Here is a 16767-nt window from a genome sequence, read left to right as displayed (position 1 = left end):
TCTATCTGACCTCTATCTACTTAATATCCTGGGAACCTGGAAGACAAATGTCCTGGAATCATGTGGAGAAAATTGTTTCCCCCAGGTTTCCTCAAGTTAAACTGAGAGGTAAATTTAACTTATGTCCTTTTTAGTCAACAGAGAAATAAAAAGCACTCTGCCACTTAACTCAGTACTTGGGAATTGTAAAATTAAATTGTTCATGGAAGTAAAAAGTCAGTCTTCATCCAATAACCAGAGGAAAGGAACAGATATGAGAAAGGGAACATGAATTGTCCTAACATTGGAGTATTGGGAGTAATTCATTGAACTATGAATTTGGAAGAGATATTGGTAAGCATGCCAAGATCTTTTTACAAAACCACTTTGGAAGAACTCAACTCTCATTCCATTTTTCAAGGAGAAAACAAATCCCAATGAGTATTGGTACTTCTGTGTAGATTTTTGCTCGTGTGTTCCAAAGTTCGGAGTTCACGGCATGTTGCCATTTGTATTCGGGGATGTCGACGTGAGTATCCTCACTCATATTGAAGTGGTATTCCTAGGGATTCTGAATATCCATAGGCCATTGGTTCAGCATCAACCAAGAAGCGTATAAAAGTATTTCCATCCTACCCCATATTGTCTTGAGTTGTCGCCAAGCGTGCATTCTGTACTTATACGTGTAGTCTGCAAAATGCTTGATTATCTGGTTTTCCGGAGCCTCTCATATAAGAAACAATAAATTTGTTATACTTTGATAATAAAAAAAAAGTCAGCATATGGATGAAAGATGATAGAAACACAGAGGAAGTCAAAGCTGGCATCTGCCAGGAAGGTAACCATGAAAATGCTGACAAAGAAGTGCTTTATTCCACAGTTTGGAAAAGGGAAGTGTAATTAAGAGAGCACTAGATCTTAAAAAAAAAAATGAGGCGCCAATAGGGCTCAGTTGGTTAAGTGTCCTACTCTTGGTTTCAGCTCAGGTTTTGATCTCTTGGTTCCTGAATTTGAGACCCCATTGGACTCTGTGCTGACAGCTTGGAGCTTGCTTGGGATTGTCTCTCTCCCCTCTTTCTCTGTCCCTTCCCCGCTCATGCTGTCTCTCTCAAAATTAAATGAATAAACTTAAAAAAGAGAGAGAGAGGAGCTCCTGGGTGGCTCAGTTGGTTGACTGTCCAACTTCAGCTCAGGTCTTGATCTCGCAGTTCATGGGTTTGAGGCCCATGTCGGGCCCTTTGCTGACAGCTCAGAGCCTGGAGCCTGCTTTGGATTCTGTGTCTCTCTCTCTGCACCCCTCCCCCCCCACCCCCCCGCTCATGCTCGCTCGTTTGTGCTCATGTGCTCTCTCTCTCTCAAAAATAAACATTAAAAACGCTAGATGGAGATTTTTAAGGCTTGTGCTCTAGTCTTAATAGTTATGGGGGACCTTGGGAGGTTACACAATTAAATATTCTCTCTTTACATCTGTAAAGTGGGGACAATACTGACCTCACTGAGTATTTCCCACAATTGTAGTAAGAAACAATTTTATAATAAAAGTGTACTATGTTCTGCACAAACAGGTATCATTCTCGTACATGTTTATAGTGCCGACCATACTATAAATTATGTTTAAATGGGTAAATTAATCTCCACAGAGGAGTGTGCAACAAATACGTACAGGATTTATGTTAAAGCTAGTCACTGAACAGAGACATAATATTCTAAGTGGTAAGCCTCAGCTAAGTGAACATTCAATTAGACCATTGTTTAGGATGTTTGGTGGCAGGTGACAGAAACCCAACTAAAGCCAGATGAAGCCCATACCTGTGAAGTCCCTGATATGGTTCTGGCTTCAGAAGTGGGAACATTCTGGGAATGGCTGATCTTTCATCTGTGTCGTTTTCATTCCCGGCCAGTCTCTTTGCATATGACAGCAAAGAGTACCTGCGAGTAAACGTCTCTCTTTTTAAGAGTCATTTTGAGCCATTCTAGAGAAGCTAGTAAAAGCTACTTGTGCTGTACTGGGAGGATTGTTTTTGTTTTCCCTGGTTCGTGATGAGTGGAACGGTGAGCTGTGATGTTGAAGAACGTCCTGTGGTGTGGTATGGTATGGTATGGTATGGTATGGCCAGGGGGCTGAATCTGGTTTGCAGGTTTCAAACACGGCCACTCATTTACATATTGTCTATGACTGCTTTCAGGCTACGAGGCAGAGTCGAATAATTGTGACAAAAATATTTACTATCCAGTCCTTTGCCAAAAGACGTTTGCTGAACCCTGCTCTGGTTTGTTGTGTGTTTCTGGTCTCAGCGATCAACTTCTTGGGTTTTTATCTTCTCTTCTTTACAATGATGATCTTGGACCGAGTGATTCTTGAGACTCCTTTTTGAATGCTGAGGTTTATTCTTTGACAACTCTTTGGCTTTGGTCCTCAGGCTACTGAACGCACAACGCAGTGCCCCCAAGTTCCCACCTCTCTTCTGCTAAACTCAGGTCTCCTCACATAGTTAAATTCCTATCTAATCTTAGAGGTCTTCAAAGTCACGGCCGTCATTGAAAAAGAGCTAGATTCAAAAATGGCCCGTTAGTCCGTGCACACTACCATCGAAAAAGCATCTCTTTTGTGCACTGCGTGTACTTGGGCACCCTTGCAGCGGCCCAGGGAGCAAGGGGAGATTCTTCTGCAGCATACGTTATCCACATGGTGGTCAGAAACTCCTCTTGACTGTGGACAGTGACAAAGGTATGGGATTAAATGGTAGGAATGGGGTATCACAGAGAATCCTAAACTGTGAGGATTGAGAAAGACTTCTACAGTTCAGGCATACGAAATTTTCAAAGTGAGAAAGACGACTCTGGTTTAATGGCTGTTTTGGCAATGCTCCCGTATTTGGGTATAAAGGTCTCATCCTGTAGGTTTCCAAAGCTTGAAATAATGGAATTTTAAAAACGATGTTAAAATACAGGAAATAGAGACAAAAATCTGAGAGCCAGCTTCCTCTCCTTCCTCCTTGACCCTTCCGTTGGTCTTGGTTCTAGTTATTTGGACCAGTTCCCCAGCCCTTTGCTTTTTATTATTTGCCTATAGGTGGTGTTTGCCATTGGTGGCAAAAGTAATGACATCGCCTATAGGCTTGTGACCTTGTTGAATGACTAGGGAGAGAGACGGTGGCATCTTCAAATTGTATAGCCCTGTAGCACCTAACAGCGGATGCTAGTCTGCGTTCTGTACCTTTGTGTGTTTGTGCAGGGACTGGAGACTTCATGTTTTTAGGACATTATCCTAACTACCAGCCTTTTGGCGAGGGCTATATATTTATATGCGTGTGTGTGTGTGTGTGTGTGTGTGTGTGTATTTGTTATGGTGACATCATTTCTGTTTTAATGTAGAGCTCATTGAAGATGAATGTGTTATTCATTTTTGCCCAAAACTGACAAAATTACTTTATAGTCGAAACACCGGTGTTTAACTTTATGCATTTTCCATCATTTCAAGTATATCCTAGTATTTTAAAACATAAAATACTCAACTATCTTCAACAAACTGAGAGCTGAACGTCAGTATTTTAATTAGAAAAAAAGTGTGCCATGACAAGCTGTGACTTCAGAAAGAAAGACAAGGAATGGTCTTCATAGACCAAGAGAAAAATGGGGCCTCAGATATATTTGGAATATTATACTTGTAAAAAGTATATACCTCAGGAATATTATACTTGTAAAAAGCAGCTTGTCCAAAAAAAAACCCCAACCAACCAAACAAACAAACACCAATCTTTACGTACGTTTTTGTAAGACTAATGCTTCTTAGTGGAAAAAAAAAAAAACCCCATAAAGTGGTCTTACTTGTCTCCATATTTAATAACTTTATGTTTATAATTATTTTGCCTGAGGGTTTTTTTACTTCAAGTTCAGCAGGATGATTGCAATAGTTTTAATTGAGGCAAATGTGAAAAACCGGAAGAAAATAAAATAGTGAGCAATATCTAACAGATGGAACCTCAGTACACCAACTCAGGTGTGCCAGAAATAGAACTTACGTTTCTAGGTTTAAACCTAATTCCACTTTTGAGTGTCTGACCCCTAGATGTTAATTTCACTCAATTCAGGGATCCAAGGGTTGTGCCTACGTTGCAGGGGATAACACAGCTACGGTATCAGGGGGGTGGGGCTGGGAGGAGGTTGCTCTCCCGTGGTACCAAGCAGCCATGCTGGCCTTGTCCTGCGCTGGCATCTGTCCCCAGTGGCATGGACGGAGATGTCTTCTTTCACACTTAATTCTTTATCTGATCTTGTCTGTCATAGGCCTTCTCCAGTTCTGGCTCCCCCTCAGGAACGTTCAGGCCTCTTTTGATCACCTGGGGAGCCTTCTATTCCTTCTTCATCATGTCGATCCATGAGATGCTCTGCGGGGTGCTTTGAGCGTCTCTTTGTCTAAAGACGCCTTACCAAGATTTCTTCCCTGGGTCCTGCCACCTTCCCAGGATTAAAAGAGCTTGCATCCTCTTTCCTCGTGGATCTCCCAAACACCCAAATCTAGCCAGTATTTTTCAGAAGTCCACAGAGGGTAAACACCTTTGCTTCCCTTCTGATTTCCTCTCCTCTGTGGGGGAAATGGCCACCTTGTGAGTAAGATGGTCTGGCTTTGCCTGTCGAGTATACTCTGAAGACAATTGCTTATTTGAGATTCTTCCGTTTCTTCCTGAGGACTTGGCTGTTAAAACAAGTTGACTCCCTTTATCTTGTTCTGTTTCAACCTTCTGCTGGGTTAAGCCTTCTCTCAAGTAACGAATTCCAAAATGCTTCAAATAAATAAATGAGGCAAGGGTCAAAGTAATATTACAAAGTACTATTCTGCCCCTAATAAAAGTATGGTTTATATTATAAAGGTGGTGTTCTAGGGATTGAAATACCACCTCCTTCATTACTGTCAACCCTCCTGTCTTTAGAAATGGCAGAAGAGAAGTCAGTATGGGCAGAATGAGCCAAAATCATTATTGGAGAGATGTAAAAAATCCTGTTGGTTGTCTTCCTGGCATTATCTGTCTGAAATTAGACTTAAGTCTTTGGTGAAAGGGCCAACTCCTTTTCAAGGTCCAGAATCCATTACAAAGAGGTGGACTTCATTGTATTAGTTTACTCCCAATGATTGCTGAACCCCTGACAGAGTAATGGATGTTGAGTAGCGAAGAGAAGTCCCATGTTCAAATTCTGACTCTGTCACTAATTGATTCTGAAATTCTGTGTTTAGCGATTGGGTTTTAGATGTCTCATTTAAAAATATATAATAAAGTGGATTGATTTTTAAGATTTGTATTCTGGTTTTATTTGGAATCAATATATATATATATATATATATATATATATATATATATATATACACACACACACACACACATACATACATACACACACACACACACACACACACACACACACACACCCCTTTGGGGTGGGGTTGGGATATAAGAAGAGATGAAGGAAAGATCTACACCCTGAAAATGTAGGCAATTTAGGTTACTGGAGGACATCTTGGGGTTCCAAGAACCCCAATGCATGGAAGAGTCAGGAGACGAAATGCTCCTTGGCAAATAGACTTTCTTTACTCAGCATTTTTCTCAAAGCTGATCATGCCCACAATTTGTACTTCAGCCGGGTTCAGCTCTTTGACTCAGTTTATCTTCCAGACCTAAAACTCGATGCAGTAAATGCCGTGGTTTTGCTGTTTGGGGCACGTATTCTAAAGTGCCCACGTGGATTACAGAAAATCCACACAGACTCTCTGGTCTCAAAGGATTTGTGTTTGTATGATACGGCACTTTTTATTTTCACAAGTTGGTTTAGCGGAAAGTACTTAGGCATTTGAAATGACGGCCTTAAAACGTGGGATTGGGCCCAATGCGAACGCTTGACCTCTCCATAAAATTGAATTGCTCTTTACGTTTCGAGTTTTGACAGAGGAAGAGAGGGAGAGGGAGAATGTCCTTATTTGGTAATGAGCACCCATTAAAAGGACAGCGTGTAACATTTCATCTTCCTACCCCACATTGCTGTGTTAAGCATTTGCGAGCAGAGAGCTCTGAGACTCCTGAGTTATGAGTCCAGAGACAGGTAGTTTTGACGACATTTTGAGGGGCACCGGATAATGTGCGTAGTCTGCGTGGTGAAGCTTAATTAGCTTCGATTAAATCCAAATATACTGAACCGCTACGGTGTATCTGCAGCGTTCTGTGTGCCAAGGTGGTGTGAAGGAGACACGAGCCGTCGAAGCTTAGAGATGAAAAGAGACGTGGAGCGACTGGTCCCCTGCCCAACACACAGTTAGTGGGTCACCAGTGCCTTGTCTGAACTTGCTGTCAGCCCCTCATCGCAGAGAGGCAGGGTGACATGATGAAAAGGGCACTATATTTAGACTCCGATGCCTGGCTCTTTGAGTCCTGGCTCAACTGACTCTCCTGTGAAGCAGATAAATGGAGTTGGTGACTGTCCCACCTGCCTTCCTGGGTCATTTGAATGGCAAATGACATACCAGTGTCTCATAAACCAGAAAGAGCTATTTTGTGGTAAGGCTCCTGTTATGAGCTGAATCACGTCCCCTCTAAATTCATGTATTGAAGTTTTGATCTCCACATTTCCTCAGAATGTGACTGTTTTTGAGATAATTTTCTTTAAAGTTGTGGTATAATTGATATATAACGTTGTCTTAGTGTCGGGTGTACGGCATAATGATCGGATGTTTGTATAAATTGCAAAATGATCACAGTAAGTCTAGTTATCACCTGTCACCACACATAAATACAAAAATGTTTGTGTGTGTGATGAGAACTATTTATTTATAAAGTTTATTTTGAGAGAGAGTGGGAGTGGGGAAGGGGCAGAGAGAGAGGGAGAGAGAATCCCAAGAAGGCTCCATGCTGTGGTGTGAGCGTGTAGAGCCTAATGCGGGGCTCAAACTCACCAGCTGTGAGCTCCTGACCTGAGCCGAAATCAAGAGTTGGTTGCTTGGCCGACTTTTCAGATCTACTCTTTAGCAGCTTTAAATATGCAATACAGTACTATCGACTACAGTCACCATGCTGTGTGTTACATACCCGTGATTTATTAATTTATTTTTTTATAATTAGAAGTTTCTACCTTTAAAGAGATAATTAAGTTTAAATGATCTTGAAAGTGGGCTCTAATCCAATATGACCGGTGTCCTTATAAGAAGAGAAATTTGGGACATAGATATTCATAGAGAAAGGACCATGCACAAGCTGAGGAGGGGCTGCTCAGAAGAAACCAACCCTGATGAGACCTTGGTCTTGGGCTCTGAGCTGCCGGAATTGTGAGAAAATATATTTCTGTTGTTTGAAGCCACCCGGTCTGGGAAACTCTGCTTTTACATCTCCAGCAAACTAACGCAGCATCTTTCAGTGCTCTGATCCTGCGTGTGCCATGCGTGAGAGCCAGTGGACTCCAAGGACTTGCCCTACCTGACCTTGAAGAGTTTGTTATCCTGCAGGGTGTGATGAAACATGCACGTGCACGATAAATAGCACACAGCTAAGTGTCCAAACTATTAATAATTTCCGTCGATGCCATTGACGTTTAGAAACCTTCTATCCTGTGTTTCAACTTTGCAGCTTCCACCACTTGCCAACTTCAGTTTCTTTATCCGGCATTAAACTTAGGTTTTTATCTTTTGATGTCCTGTTTTGTGCTCTTACGAAGAGGAAAATAAATACTGGTCTCTATGAACTAAGGCAGGGGTCTTAAATGTGCTATTTCAATGTTTAACCCTCATAGTAATATTGAACTTAGGATTCTATTTTCTTTTTTTCTTTTTTTTTTTTTTATTTTTTTAATGTTTATTTATTTTTGAGACAGAGAGAGACAGAGCATGAATGGGGGAGGGTCAGAGAGAGGGAGACACAGAATCCGAAACAGGCTCCAGGCTCTGAGCTGTCAGCACAGAGCCCAACGCGGGGCTCGAACTCACGGACCGCGAGATCACGACCTGAGCCGAAGTCGGACGCTTAACCGACTGAGCCACCCGGGCGCCCCTAGGATTCTATTTTCAAGATGAGGAAACAAGGTCGAAGAGGTGAAGAACTCATTGGTAGAGCTGGTATTCTAACCCTGTTCTGTCTAAAACGGAATCCTACGTTCTTTCCGCCAGAGCAGGTTTTGTCTTCGTTGTAATTTTGGGACCAGAAAATAGAGTCCACTAAAGAATATATAAAATAGGGAAGGCTATTTATGTGGCCTCAGTGACTGGTGCGTTTGAAACGGTTTCAAGCAGGTTGCTCGTCGGCTGCTCAGATCTGGCACGGGAGAGTAGGCTGTGTGAGGGAAGCGCATGATGTGGGCGGGGGGGTATCTTGTCACAACACCAGCGCAGTCACGTCTCGGAACTCGTGCAGAAGGAACCAAGAAGCCCGTAGTTTGCAGTCGGTGTGCCTCGTGTGCTACCTTTGGCTCCCCAGAGCCAGTCCTTGGGCATTCGATCACATTATCTTCCAAATCAACTCTCTAGCCTCCATCCTACTTTCCTAATTTCCACTGACGCCATCACTTCCCTTGTCCACGGAGTCTGGAGACCTCGAGGTCATTCTTCTGGCTCCTTTGCCCTTTGTTCTTCCACACTGTTTCCTCTCTGCAAAATCACCAAGCCCGAGCACTTTTTATTCTTGGTGCTGTTTTGTAGAATTGCCATCACCTCCACCCAGGTCCTTGATTGTTCCCCTGCCATTTGGGTGAAGCAGCTTTGCTTATGGGAGTGGTCTGATTCAAGCTTACTGTTCTGTCTGCCATCTGCTCCCTCAGCACTCGCGGGGTTCCCCATCCGTGCTCTGTTCCTGCCTCTCCCACGTGCCACAAGCTTCCATGGCCCGTCTCAGAAACCACCTCCTCCACGAAGCTCTCCTGAGCTGTCCACGCAATCTCTCTGAACTCTGGTAGCGTAACTGCTTCTAACTCTCATAAAGCATGAATTTTGTGCTGCCCTTCATTCAAGTGATGAATGTTTAAACTCCTATGTTTGATTAATGTAAAAGTCTCATTCTGAAATATTGCTTCAAATTTCAAAACATGTTAAATATCGTGATTGAAAACAGATCATGGGAATTACAACGTTGAGGTTCCCCCCCCTGCCGGAATGTGCACACTTCTGTCAAGACTACGCTATACTTTCTGCCATCCTGACATCCTTCCTACGTGCCCCTTATTAAAAGGCTTACTGATTTAAATGTCTTCCCTTAGACCCTGGATGGTGGAGGATGTTCTTACCATGTTTTACCCTTCTCCTAATGTCCAATGTATAGTTAGTGTTTAATAAGTGTTAATGTTGCATAATAATAGCGAAAACTGAATAGGGCTTAGAGAAAAGTAACCCACCCGAGAACAACTCCGTTAACCAGGCACTGAACTGTGGTCACCCAAATAAACTGAACTGTCAAGAGCTTGCTTACAGGTGCATGCGGGTTTATGGTGGGATGCTAGAACACACGTCTGTACTTTACTCCATAGAGGGAAGGACAGAAAAGGTCGTGCGTGCCACAGAGGCAGAGCTCCCAGACCTGGTTCCCACTTTTTCTTCTCACGTGCTGATTTTCTTGTTTGGGCAAATAGAGGACTCACAAGCCAGCGTCTCATTCGCCCTAATAAACAGAATTACCGCATTGGCCTTGCCTTCAGAGCCTCGGTGGAGTGCCTGCCCCCTCAGTGTGAGGGAGCAGCATTACGCTGAGGTACAGCAGAAATGGAAACCCTAAATGATAGGCTAAGCCATTGGTTTCCTCCTCTGTCCCCATCCACATCTTGGTAAAAGCAGGCTGTTGTGTTCAAGGGCACGGGGCTGGAATCAGACCCGGCATCTTTTCCTGGGATGCTTTAAGGCTAAATAAATAGATAATTTACATGGAAGAAAGCTATGGACGTTCTCTGCAGAGACAAAATGGGTGGTAGGCTAGGGCTCGGACAGGGGAGTGGGTAGTGATTACGTGGCGTACGTTTCTTTCCAAGGTGATTGAAGTGTTCAGAAATTAGACTGCTGGTGGTACGGATCTGTAAAAGTACTAACAACACTCATTGAATTGCATACTTAACATGGGTGCGTCTTATTACATTTAAAATACTCCTCAATTAAACTTTTTGAAAACGAGTATGCGCTAGGGTAGAGTTCTAGGAATGAGAGAAGCAGCAAGGCATCCAGCGGGCTCTCTGCACACCGGATCTGTTGTTGGGCAGGTGGACGGCCAACACCCGTTCTCATGCCCACAGTCGTAGGATCGTGCCCGCGACAGACCAGTGTTCATCCACCACCAGCAGGCCTCAGAGGATGATACACTTCCCTGCTGTTCATGCGATTATATTGACTTCAGCTTTTAATTTTGTGTCTTGCTGTGTTTTTGTTTTTTGTTTTTGTTTTTCCTGTCTTAGCCACCGAAGCATGGACATGGGTGTTTTTCGTTGCCTTTTCAGAAAGCAGTGAAGAGGTTTTGCACGATTCCTCTCTTCAGGATTGCCAACGCCCTCTCTGGCTTCACTGAACATAAACCTGAAGTAACACTGGGAGGGGTCATGGAAGAGTAATATGTGTCTGCTATGGGCTGAATTGTGTCTCCCCAAAATGCATATGGTAGAGCCTTGACCCGCCAGTGTGACTGTATCTGGAGATGGGGTCTTTGGGAGGTAATTAAGGTTAAATTAGTTCATAAAATGACACCCTAATTTGATGGGAATGTGGCCTCAAAGGAAAAGAGAGCTCCTCCAGTCGCCCCACTTTGATGTGAGAAGATAGTTAGAAGGAAAGCCAGAAAGAACCAGCGAAACAGCTTTCATTTGGAGCCAAATCAGCTGGCGCCCGGATCTTAGGCTTCCAGCCTCCACAGGGAGAAATGATTCTTAACATTTTCCAAGCCACCCAGTCAGTCTGTGGTATTTTTGTTATGGTTGCCTGAGCTGACTAATACAGTGTCCTTCCAGAAAGAGAACAATGCCCATGTGTTGAGGGTGCTAATTTCTTCATAATAACAGATGTTCTGAAATACTCAAGCCATTGTACTATTGTTTTAGAAATGAGGACTGGATCGTTGTTGTTGTTGTTGTTGTTGTTGCTGCTGCTGCTGCTGCTGTTGTTTTGTGATTCCTCTCCCCCAACCTCCCTTGGGCTTTTCTTATCTTTATAATAATAGTAGGAAGGACTGCTCATGGCAGAAAGCATACATTTCATGTAATTCTTAGGAAAATTCTTAGAATGCAAAGTTCGCAAAATAGTGTTTGTCACGGTCTCCCAGCCACACAGAGGGTGTGGATCCATGCGGTGCCCCTGCCTCCACTCAGTCACTAAATGTGACTTGATTTTGCTTTTCTATATGTTTCTCGAGTCCCTTCCTTTTTCCCTGCACCTTTATTTATGTCAACAACATCTCTCATGTGAGTTATTTTTATTGCCTACAAAATCTCATTTGGCTGTATGTCTGTCATATGTCTGTTAGTGGCTTTCAGTTGCCCACAGAGATAGAACCTTCCGTTGTCTTTTATGTTCCATCCCTTGCTATGTCTTCAGACCCATTTCGACGCATTGCTCTTATGTGTGTCCCCAATATTGCTGTTCAGGTTGTGGTTCCTGAACACGGCATGTGCTGTCATTTCTGGGTCCTCGACAGGCCTTGTTTGTTCCTGAAATGTCTTCACTCCTGCACACCCTCGGCCATTTTTCTTGGTGGCTTAAATAAGAACATGGTCAGGATAAACTTACGTGATTTATAATTTACTCTAGAATTTTTAAACGGGGATCTGTTTGAGATTAAAAAGTAGGCACTTATTAATTCTTAACTTTAGAACCCCAGGCATAAACTGAAATTATCTTGAGTAAATAGGGTGAAGGACTATCTTATTTCTAGTTAAAACTCTACAATTTCCCTCCTTTAGGATTCCATCAGTAACATGCCATAATTTGCCTTATGTTTTCACGTGATACTATCCATGCCTTTGATATAATGCACTAAAAGTATCTTGTTACGTTCTGACTCCTCATCCTGATTTGAAAGTGGAACAATGGGAGGAATTGGATCTTTCTCATTTTGGGGGGGGGGGGGGCTAGCACTTAGTCCAAGAGTGTAAAGATCTAAGAAACACAAAGAGGTGAACTCCACATATGATGCTGCTTTTCCTGTACAAAACTCACGGTAATTCGTAAGAAGCAGCTGAGCGTTGGACAAGCTGTGCAGAACTTTAGAAGTCTTATGCGGCCGAGGAGGCTGAAAGTAAACTTCGGGGTCCCCAATATTGAAGCCCTAGGAAAGACGACAGGTTGTAGGTTGGGACCTTAAAAGAGTTGCATGCTAGGAAGAGACATGAAAAGAGCGCAGAAAGTCTTAACTCCGTAAAATACCAGATAAACTTAAATTCGGATTCAAGTGAGCAAAATACCCGATCAGATGAAAAAGGATCTACCTCTAGCTTAACTGACTGCCAGAAGCAAAATTAGATCTGCACCTAGGAAAACGTCCTCTTAGAGAGTCAAATTTTCTCTTCAAGTTCTTATAGACAGTGCCTAGCATATAATAACAAATAACTGGGCACACCAGAGGACTAGATAAATGGAGAAGAAGTGAGGAGAGATAGCAATAAAAAGAAACCTATAAGTCCTTCCAGTATTGCAGGTAGGGACTTGAAAGTATCTCTGAAAATCTTCAAGAAATTATGTACTAAGATTAAAGGATAATTGCAGCAAATGAAAAAAAGGTTTATAAATAACTGAAGACAAGATGTGGATATATGGGTTCAACAACAGATTTGAGAGGTGCCTGGTGGTAAGCATCCAGCTCTTGATTTTGGCTCAGGGCATGATCTCATGATTCTTGGGATCCGGGGCCGCCTCGGGCTCTGTGCTGACAGGGTGGAGCCTGCTTGGGATTCATTCTCATTCTCTCTCTCTCTCTCTCTCTCTCTCTCTCTCTGCCCCTCCCATGCTCTCTCTGTCTCTCGAACATTAAATTCTATTTAAAAAAACAGTTTTGACATAGCCCAAGAGAGGGTTGGTTCTGTGGATTGGTTTCCAGTTTTTTAAAATGTTTTTTCTTAAAGCGAGTCAGAAGAAATTGTTAACACTAAGGCATGAAGAGAGAAAAAGGATATAAACATGTTAAACAAGAGATACATGGAAAACAGTGAATTAGCTTAACATATATGTAATCAAACTCTGAAGAGAAAGGAAATGGTTTATTAAAAAAAAAAATTGAGATCCCTCAGTGGCTCAGTCTGTTCAACATCCTACCCTTCATTTTGGCTCAGGTCGTGATCTCAAGGTTTGTGGGATTGAGCCCCACATTGCTGTTAGCATGGAGCCTGCTTCAGATTCTCTCTCTCCCTCTCTGCTCCTCTCCCACTCATACGCATGCGTGTGCTCACTCTCTTAAAATATTTTAAAAAGGTTTGAGAATTAGACAAAATGGATGAAACATATCTAGCCCCAAATTTAAAAAAGCGTCACAAAAATAATTTAGAAAAAAGGTATTTTAAACCTAGGCATACCATAATAAAATGCTAAAAATTAAAGACAAAGAGACAATTTTAAAAGTGTTCACAGGAAGACTCTCATTCCAGCCATCAACGAGTACCTTCTATCACAGCAACACTTTTCCAAGCACAGCTACAAAAGCTAGAAAAAATGCATTCTGAAAAAGTCCAAAGCCATTGGAGGACAACTAATGTAGGATTTAAGGTGCTCTAATCCTTGCCTGAAGGGAAGTTGCATCACAATGAGCTACACTGGGGCGCCTGGGTGGCTCAGTTGGCTCAGCATCTGACTTCAGCTCAGATCTGATCTCATCGTTCACGTGTTTGAACCCTGCATCAGGCTCTGTGCTGACAGCTCAGAGCCTGGAGCCCCATTCAGATTCTGTGTCTCCCTCTCTCTCTGACCCTCCCCCACTCACACTCTGTGTCTGTCTCTCACTCAAAAGTAAATAAACATTAAAAAAAAGAAGAAGAGCTACAAAGTCACACTGACTTTTTCCTCCAGGGCATTTGCCAGCTGATAGCAATGAGGAAAGAGTGTCTCAGTGGGGAAGCAATGATCCCACTGGCCTGGGAAGACAGAGGCTATAGCTTGGGGCCGCCTAACACGTTAGGAAGTGAAGGTCAAAATCTTCGGGAACAAAGGTAGGGAAATGAGTTGAAAACTTCGTATAGGAGTTCTTAACTGACATCTGAGTTGTAGGTGCACAGAGTGAAATTCCAAACACCGTGCTGAAATCAGAGATTTCAGCATTTATGAATGATGGGGGGATAAAAACTGGAGTTCAGAATGTGGTAAGGTGGATGAACTCTGGTACCCAAACTTTTAACTGAGACTTAAGAAAAGTCCACTTCTAAGAGCAAGAGTCATACCAAAGGATGAGGGAAAACCTGGCATAGAGACCAGCCCTGAGAAAGCATCAAACAGACCTCTCGCAGAGTCAAGGTGGTACACCTGTATTCTCTCTGCCCGCCAAAGGCGATTTTGTGTCTCTTTGGATGAAGGGGTCATTCAGAAGTTATTCACAGGATCTAGTAATAATTTAAAAATTGAGGCATGGCAAATAACATGACCACCACATGACTAAAAACCAAGGGAAAAAATGACACTGGAAACTGACCCCAATGGGATTCAGATAAGAAGAGGGTTATCAGATAGTGTTGTTAAAATAATTGGGAATAATATGTTGGGAAAATGGCAGGGAAATGGAGAATTTAAGCAGAAACTTGAAATCTATAAAGGAAAGGATCAAACTAAATCTGAAATGTAGAATGTGGTAGATTGTTTCCATTGACTAGACAAAGCAAAACAGGATTAATGAACAAGAAGACACGACAATATAAAATAAAATACTGAAGCAAAGAGAAGAAAAATGGAAAATAGGGAACAAATGTGAAGAGCCATATGCAACTGAAGTTGTATTCAAATAAATTCTGAATAAGAATTTTCAAAACTAACAAAAATCTTCCAAAGCACAGTTTCACGATACTTCACGAATTCCGCACAGGAGTATGTTTACTTAGGAAATACTACCCTGAGGTGCATTGTGATCAAATCGATAAAAGATTGCAAAAAATTAAAAAGACAAAAGGAAAAACAGTGGAGTAAAAAATAACATTAAAAGGAGCAACAATAATACTGATGGATCACTTTTCAACAGCAATTATGGGAGTCAGATGAGCACAGATCCTTAAATCATGTACAGAAATTACATACCAACTATGAATCCAATACTTAAGCTATTCTTCAAACAGGAGAGCAAAATGCAAACTCTTACACTGAACCGAAAGTTGAAAATTTTTCACCATCCCAAATGCATCATAAAAATTCTGAAATTTTTATGAAGTAGGATGTTGATCCCAGGAGGAAAGGATACAGAAAGAAAAGTAAATCATCAACTAATGGAATAATAAATGATATAAATAATGAAAATGCTCAATGAATTCAAAAGAAGCCAAGAAGGGCAAATAACGAAACAAATAACAGACAAATGTAAACAAATGAGAAAAACGGTAGATTTAAACCAAATGTTATTAGCAATTAAAAGTAACTGAATTAAGTTCTCCATTGACCTGACAAAATTATCAGACCAGGATAAAAGAATAAAACTTGATTATATGCTCTGTACTTGAAAAATTTAATATTTGTATGAAGGCCAATGCAAATAGCTTATTTGAGTCTGATTTTAGTTTCTAAAGCCTCGAGGCTGTCTTAAATAATGTGCTTTGGTTTCTAAAAAGAAATCACTCATTCTGTGGGTAAAAATCTGATAATGTTAAATACAGTTCTTAGGCTTTTTTAAAAGAAAAAATTATTTAAGTTTATTTTGAGAGAGAATCCCAAGCAGGCTTTGCCCTGCCTTTGCAGAGCCCAATGCAGGGCTCAATCTTGCGAACCTTGAGATCATGAGCTGAGCTGAAATCAAGAGTCACATGCTTGACTGACTGAGCCACCCAGGCCCGCCTTTTATACTTTTAACTCTAATAAGGTTTCTGTGACTTAAGTGAAATCAGTTCAAAGCAGTGCTTTCTTTTTTATAGATTTGTTAGAGCTAATTATTAAATGCACATAAGTATTTCATTTTTTAGCTACCTTTTCATTTTTCCATAAGTAGGCCGAGTTAACAGTCAGTGTTGGTGCAATAACAAAAAACAAATTCCTTGTTAGACCCCGTTCAGCTCTCAGTTCATGATTTTCAAAACCCTTGGCTTTATCTTCTGGGATATTCTTCCTTCTCTCCCACCTCCTTTGGGCAGATTGGCAGGGGACATTAGAGGATATGTCCTCTTGGGTACTGAGCAGATTTATCAGTATAATATCTTATGGCAGAAATTTAGGGCCACAAAAGTTGTTTTAGGTTTTGAGTTGTGCTAGTCTTTTCTTAATCCTGTTTGGTGCTACCTTTGTCAGTACAATCTGTCAAACTTTTACCGGCTTCCAAACAGCTCCATGTGCCGATATCTATACCCAGATTTTTTTTTTTATTTTTTGAGATGGATCTCTTTAAATACTTATTTTGAGTTGACTGGCTTCCTGGGTGAGCCACACACACACATTCTCTGTATTCTGAGCATCTCCCCCCTAACTGAAAGATTTTCTATGAACAATCTTAAACCTTTCACCGTGTTTAACCAAGGAGGTGATGATCATACTCAAGATTTGGTCTTTACCTTAAGATCTAGAATGTATAATTGCTCAAGTGTTTGTCATTATTTTCTTTTACTGGCTATGGATGAGAAAAAAAAATAACCACATACTTCAACTCTGCTAGAACTGGAGTCTCTGGATTTTCTCTGTAT

Source organism: Panthera leo, chromosome B2, assembly GCF_018350215.1.
Source record: "Panthera leo isolate Ple1 chromosome B2, P.leo_Ple1_pat1.1, whole genome shotgun sequence".
Classification (NCBI taxonomy): Eukaryota; Metazoa; Chordata; class Mammalia; order Carnivora; family Felidae; genus Panthera; species Panthera leo.
Note: the sequence above shows the minus strand (reverse complement) of the source record.